The sequence below is a fragment of the Balaenoptera musculus genome, chromosome 20, assembly GCF_009873245.2.
Source record: "Balaenoptera musculus isolate JJ_BM4_2016_0621 chromosome 20, mBalMus1.pri.v3, whole genome shotgun sequence".
NCBI lineage: Eukaryota > Metazoa > Chordata > Mammalia > Artiodactyla > Balaenopteridae > Balaenoptera > Balaenoptera musculus.
This window is the reverse complement of record NC_045804.1, coordinates 17676129-17684015: the sequence shown is the minus strand read 5'-3', so window position 1 is coordinate 17684015 and position 7887 is coordinate 17676129.

The following is a 7887-nucleotide window of genomic DNA, read 5'->3' as shown; positions in this document are numbered from 1 at the left end:
CCTTCCCTACCCAGCTGCCTTAGTCTCCCCCGGAGTTTACCATTATCCTGAGTTGTGAGTTTATTACTTTTTTGTTTAAAAATTATAATCCAATGTTCATATATTCTTAAACAAGGTATTATTTAGTTGTACTTCTTTTTGAGCTTTGTAACTCTTTTCAAGGCTCCTTGGGATTCTAGTCTATTTGGTTCAGGACACGATGTCTCTGACTTTATTTTCTCCAGGGTGGGGGGGAGGGAGGATTCTGGACCCTCCTTGAGACTGGAAGCCATAAAGCCACTGGAGTTAATTTCATAATTAGCATCAAATCTTTCCAACATGTTTGGCAGGATGGCTTGTGAGTTGTCAGCACCCTGGACAGATCAGGGTCATCTCAATGTTCTGCTGCCTTCTCTTCTCCTGAGACAAAAATAACTTCTCCTCTCACCCCTTGGGGTTTTGCAATGCTATCCTAAGTCATCAGTGTTCTCAACTCTGAATCAGGGATCTGTTGACTCTTCTGGTTCTGGATTTTGCCCAAGGCAGGAGCCAAAGAATTTGTACTGGGTCCAGGCTTGGAGTTAAGATGATTAAGGCTTCCATCTCTTCCACCTGATATTTTTCTTATATATAAAAATATGTAAGAAAATATTTTTCTTTTCTTTTAGTGTTGACAATATGATTCTCTAGTGCCTGAAAACATACTTTCCCCCATGTAACATTCACATCATATTTCAGGCAGCAACTGACCTCTTCAAAATCCTGTCAAATCACAATGTGCAAAATTAACCTGATTCAAAAATATTACTGTTTGCTGACCTCACACCCATTAAAATCGTTATTATAACCAAAACAGAATAAAACAAAAAATAGCAAGTGCTGGGGAGGATGTGGAGAAAGTGGAACTCTTGTGTAATGTTGGTGGGAATATAAAATGGTGCAGCCACTATGGGAGACCAGTATGGCAGTTCCTCAAAAATAAAAATAGAATTGCCATATGATCCAGCAACTCCACTTCTGGATATATACTCAAAAGAGTTGAAAGCAAGATCTCAGAGAGGGACTTCCCTGGTGGCACAGTGGTTAAGAATCCACCTGCCAATGCAGGGGACATGGGTTCGAGCCCTGGTCCGGGAAGATCCCACATGCCACGGAGCAACTAAGCCCGTGCGCCACAACTACTGAGCCTACGCTCTAGAGCCCGTGAGCCACAACTACTGAGCCCACGTGCCACAACTACTGAAGTCCGCATGACTAGAGCCCGTGCTCCACAACAAGAGAAGCCAGCACAATGAGAAGCCCACATACCCCAACGAAGAGTAGTCCCTACTCGCTGCAACTAGAGAAAGGCCACACGCAGCAATGAAGACCCAATGCAGCCAAAAATAAATAAATTAAAAAAAAAAAAAGATCTCAGAGAGACATTTGTACACACTTGTTCAGAGCAGCATTATTCACAATAGCCAAAAAGGTGGAAGCAACTTAAGCATCCACTCATGGATGAATGTATAAACAAAATGTGGGGTATACACATAAATGGAATATTATTCAGCCCTAAAAAGGAAAGAACTTCTGACACATGCTACAACACGGATAAACTTTGAGGACATTATGCTAAGTGAAATGGGCCAGTCAAAAAGGACAAATAGTGTATGATTCCACTTATGTAAGGTACTTAGAATTGCCAAATTCATAGAGAGAAAGTGGAATGGTGATTGTCAAGGGCTGAGGGAAGGGGAGAATGGGGAGTTATTCTTCAATGAGTATAGCGTTTTAGTTTGGGAAGATGAAAAAAGTTCTCAGAATGGATGGTAGTGATGGTTGCACAACAATGTGAATGTACTTAATGCCACTGAACTGTACACTTAAAAATGGTAAGATGGTAAATTTTATGTTATGTGCATTTTACCACAATTAAAATTAATATAATAAAATTACTATTTGCATTTTTAAAACTTAGTGGGAAGGTTCACAGCAATCCTCAAGTAATGATTTATAAAACCTTAGGAAAAGCCAGCCATGACAAACCTGGGCATATAGCATGTGTGTTATTCAATTATGCTCACTCTAGAAATATTAACATTTTATTTTTTATTTTTAAAAAATATTTATTTATTTATTTATTTGGCTGCATTGGGTCACGCAGGCTCTTCATTGCAGCACACGGGCTTCTCTACAGTTGTGGCACGCAGGCTCTAGAGCACGCAGGCTTAGTTGCCCCGTGGCATGTGGGATCTTAGTTCCCTGACCAGGGGTCGACCCCGTGTCCCCTGCATTGGAAGGCAGATTCTTTTTTTTTTTTTTTAAATAAATTTATTTATTTATTTTTGGCTGCGTTGGGTCTTCGTTGCTGTGTGCGGGCTTTCTCTAGTTGCGGCGAGCAGGGGCTACTCTTCATTGTGGTGCACGGGCTTCTCATTGCGGTGGCTTTTCTTTTGGAGCACGGGCTCCAGGCGTATGGGCTTCAGTAGTTGTGGCACGTGGGCTCAGTAGTTGTGGCTCGCGGGCTTAATTGCTCCATGGCATGTGGGATCTTCCGGACCAGGCTCGAACCCGTGTTCCCTGCACTGGCAGGCAGATTCTTAACCACTGCGCCACCAGGGAAGCCCCTGGAAGGCGGACTCTTAATCACTGGACCACCAGGGAAGTCCCTAGAAATAATAAACTTTTAAAAATAACCAAATGGTATCCATTAATAAAATGTGAAACAAGAAGGAAATGAACAGCTCCCGGAAGAGGAAATTCACATTTGGGGAAAATATTGCAAAACAGAAGTACTCTTTCCTTTTTCTTTTTTACTTTGTATTGAGGTACAATTATACACACAGTTAAGTGCACAGATTTTAAATGTATAGCTTGGTGAATTTAGAACATTTTCATCAGAATCCCTCTCAGCCAATCCTCTCTCTGTAAAGGTCATCACCAATTGGTTTTTAACACCATAGAACTTTCCATAAATGATGTCATTCAGTGCATAGTATGGCTTCCTTTGCTCAATATTATGTCTGTGATATTCATTCATGTGACTGTAAGTAGTGATACATTCTTTTTTCATTGCTCTATTGTTTTGTTTTCCACTGTATAGGCATACCACAATTTATTTATCCATTTTCCTCTTGATGGACATCTGGAATTTATCCACCGTTTTGGTAGTAATGAATAATTAATGTTAGGAACATTCTTATACATGTATTTTAGGGAACACATGCATTCATTTCTGTTGGGACAATGGCTAGGAGTGGCATTGTTGGTCCTAGAGTATATATACGCATTTTTAGCTTTAGTTAATATTGACAGTTTCCCTAGGGGTTGTACCAATTTACCTTCCCACCAGCAATGTAAGAGAGGTCTATTGTTCTATTTCCTTTCCAGCACTTTGTATTATCAGTCTTTTAAATCTTAGCCTTCAGACAGAAATAAATTTGAGAATTAAGAAGGGGATGTGAGGGACTTACCTGGTGGTCCAGTGGTTAAGAATCTGCCTTCCCATGTAGGGGACGCGGGTTGGATCCCTGGTCGGGGAACTAAGATCCCACATGCCGCGGAGCAACTAAGCCTGCGTGCGCTAGATTTCGTGCGCCACAACTAGAGAGAGAAGCCTGCGCGCCGCAGCAAAAGATCCCGTGTGCTGCAAATAAGACCCGACACAGCCAAATGAATAAATAACTAAATAAATATTTTTAAAAAAGAAGGGGATATGATAACAGTTACTGGGTTAATGAAAATAACACATACAACTACATACTAATATATTTGGAAATGTGGATTAGATGAGCAATTTTCTCAGAATACAAATGACCAAAATCCACTAGAGAGAAAGAAAAACCATTATTATTTGATTAATATTGAAGAAATAAAAATTATTATCAAGTTTGTCAGAAGTTAGATATTTGGGTGAGTATGTTTCGGTTAGGAGAGTCTGGAAGTCAGAGGAGAACAGGTGAGGCAGTTGCTCAAATGCAAATAGACTCTGAACTATTGCTGAGAACTTTGTTTTTTATTATTATTATTTTATTTATTTATTTTTTTGGCCGCACCACACAGCCTGTGGGATCTTAGTTCCCTCACCAGGGATTGAACCTGGGCCCTCGGCAGTGAGAAAACAGAGTCCTAACCACTGGACCGCCAGGGAATTCCCCCAAGAACTTTGATGTGATCTCATATTAAAGGCCATGTATCTCTGACCGTCTTCGTCCATCCATAGCTGGGCAATATGCCCCAGAAGCAGGCCGCATGTGTGGGAACAGACTGTGGGAGGATCCAGGGTTGGAGGCCAGCAGGAAGGAGAGAGATACAAGCAGGGAGGTTCCATAGCAAGGCTGGTTTTGTCATTGACCATGGGGTCCAGGAGTGGTGAGGGAAGCAAGATGCGGATGGTGCTGGTGGACCAGAGAGCTCTCCAGCACCAGCGCCAGCAGCCTAACTGTCTCAGACTGTTTGGGCTGCCATAGCAGAATGTCACAGACTGGATGGCTTACGAACAACAGAAATTCATTTCTCACAGTTCTAGAGGCTGGGAAGTCCAAGTTCAAAGCACTGGCAGATTCGGTGTCTGGTGACGGCCCACTTCCTTGTTCATAAATGGCTATAATCTGAGTCCTCACATGGCGGAAGGGGTGAGGGAACTCTCTTTTATAAGGGTACGAATGCCATTGAGGAGGGCTCCACCCTCATGACCTAATCACCTCCCAAAGGCTCCACCCCCTAATACTGTCACATTAGGGATTAGGTTTCAACATATGAATTTTGGGAGGATACATTCAGTCTATAGCACTAGCCAAGTGAGTGTTATCTTTTGCCTGAACTAGTGCAGTTTGCTCTTTGCTGCCCTTCCCAGAACATTTGTGGCTCCTCGCCATTTCGTTCTTCTAATAAAACCCACAGTATTTGAAAGGCAGTTCCAATAGTGGTTGGAATTGTGGTTCAGCTTCAATGATACGTGCTCAAGTTGTCAGCCGTCCAGAATCTCCTTCTTTGAGGGTATATACTCCTGTATTTCTTGATTTGTTTTTATAATGAGTATGTATAATTTTGCTATTATTTGCCTGATATGCCATTGCCCGTCATAAACATATCTCCGTGTTTGAACATATACATGCATTTATATACATACACACACACTGAAAAAGGCAGGGCCACTAGCACCAAACAGCTAATAGAGGAGCCCCTGGCAGTGGGAGGGAATGTGGGGGCAGGATGCTTATTGTGTCTTATAAATTTTATACCTTCCTTTCGTTTGAATATTTTTCTAGGAGTATATGTTACTTTCAGAACAAAAATAAACTGAGATAAAATATTCCTACCCTTAAACCAGTGGTTGTCAACCTGGGCTGCATGTGAAGCATTTTGAAAATAGTGAGGCTCAGGCCTCACCTGGACCACTCTGGCTCTGGTCTTTTGTAAAACTTCTCAGAGCAGCAGAATGTGCGACCAGGCTTGAAACCTGCTGCGTTAGATTTAATAATCCATGTTTAGTAATTTAGCCTAAAAAATCAGATGTGGATAAAGCTTCAAGAATTTTCATTTCTGTGTTATTATGATATGTTTTAAAGGTTATAAATCTAAACCTCCTATTCTTCAATGGAATATTATGTATATACTTTTAAAATCATATTTTTGAAGACTATGACATGGGAATGTAGTCCTGATGTAGGATACAAAACTATCAATATATACGGTGTGATCATGCAACATTAGGGAAGAAAATGCTAATGAGTGGAAGACAGTCCCTGGGATATGGGATTATGGGCTATATTTTTTAACAATTTTTTTAGGACTTTTAAAAATTGAGGTGTAGTTGATTTACAATATGATATAAGTTTCAGGTGTACAACATAGTGAGTCACAATTTTTAAAAATTATACTCCATTTATAGTTATTATAAAATATTCATTCTAAAGCAACTATACTCCAATAAAAAAATAAAATAAAGGCAATTTAGCAGGAATAAAGATAGATAAATGGATAAATGGACTGAATAGAAAGTCCAGAAATAAATCAACACTTCCATAGGCAATTGATTTCCATTTCAAGTCTTTTCCACACATATTGCTAAAATAGTTGGCTGTCCATACATAAAAAATCAACTCCTATTTTATGTAATACTCAAATGTTAATATAAGATGGATAATATACTTAAATATACATACTAAAACTATAAAGCTTCTAGAAGAAAATGAAAAAAAATATTCGCTATATTCCCTGTGCTTTACAATATGCCCCTTGTAGCTTATTTACTTTATACATAGTAGTTTGTACCTCTTAGTTCCCTACCCCTATCTTGCCCTTCTCCAATTCTCTCTCCCCACTGGTAACCACTAGTTTTTTCCCTCTGTCTGTGAGTCAGTTTCTGTTTTGTTACATTCATTCGTTTTATTTTTTAGAGTCTACATGTAAATGATAATATACAGTATTTGTCTTTCTCTATCTGACTTATTGCACTAAGCATAATACCCTCTAGGTCCATCCATGTTGTTGCAAATGGCAGAATTTCATTCTGTTTTATGGCTGAAGAGTATTCAATTGTATATATATATGTATATACACCACATCTTCTTTATCTATTCATCTGTTGATAGACACTTAGGTTGCTTCCATGTCTTGGTTATTGTAAATTGTGCTGCTATGAACACTGGGGAGCATGTGCCCTTTAGAATTAGTGTTTTTGTTTTCTTTGGATATATACTCAGGAGTGGAATTGCTGGATCATATGGTAGTTCTATTTTTAGCTTTTTGAGAAACCTGCATACTGTTTTCCACAGCGGCTGCACCAATTTACATTCCTACCAACAGTGTATAGGGTTCCCTTTTCTCCACATCCTCACCAACATTTATTTGTGGTCTTTTTGGTGGCAGCCATTCTGACAGGTGTGAGGTGATATCTCATTGTGGTTTTGATTTGCATTTCCCTGATGATTAGTGTCGCTGAGCATCTTTCATGTTTCTGTTGGCCATCTGTGTGTCTTCTTCGGCAAAATGTCTATTCAGGTCTTCTGCCCATTTTTAAATCCACTTGTTTGTTTTTGAAATTGAGTTGTATGAGCCGTTTATATATTTTGGATATTAACCCTTTATCAGTCATATCATTTACAAATATTTTCTCCCATTCAGTAGGTTGTCTTTTCGTTTTGTGGATGGTTTCCTTTGCTGTGCAAAAGCTTTCACATTAGGTCCCATTTGTTTATTTTTGCTTTTTGTTTCCTTTGCTTTAGGAGACAGATCTTTATTCTTTTTGTATTTTCTAACTGTCCAACAATGAACATGCATTATTTTTAACAGGTGCGGAGAGGGGGTAAAAACAAACAAAAAACAAAAAAACAAAACAAACACACAAAAAGACGAAATAACCCACGCGCTATATTGTTGTCGTTTTAAAGAAATAAAAGGAAAACCCGACAACCTAGAAAGGGAACTTGGTCTCTACCTCCTCTCCATGACAGGGACTCCAGATTATTCTGCCTTCAGACATCTCTGCCTCCACGCCTCTTGTCCTCACCCCTCGCGGCTCTTCCAGCCCACGCTGACCCTTCTCTGTCCTCCCTTCGGTCAGGACTTCCTTTTCCAGGTGGTCATCCCCGGGGCACACCTCATACTCGTTGAGGTGGGGAGGATGAGTGGTGAGGCTGTTGGGGGAGGCCGTCCGGGACTGGGCTCCCGGGCCCGCCCTCTCTGCAGGGGGAGCGCCGCAGGCGGGGGCGCGGTCCCAGGTCCTTCAGCGCCCGGTGCGCGTGTTGGGCGAGGGGACCGGCGTTCGTGCGCGCGGAGGGAGGACACGGAGACTCCGGCCGCCCCCGCGGACCCCGCGCTTCCCCGGCGCCCCGAGCCCCGCAGCCCCGGGGGAAGCGCAGAGGCGACCGAGGACGCGGCGCGCCGCTCCCTCCCGCCCGGGCGCGGGCCCCGCGCTCGGGC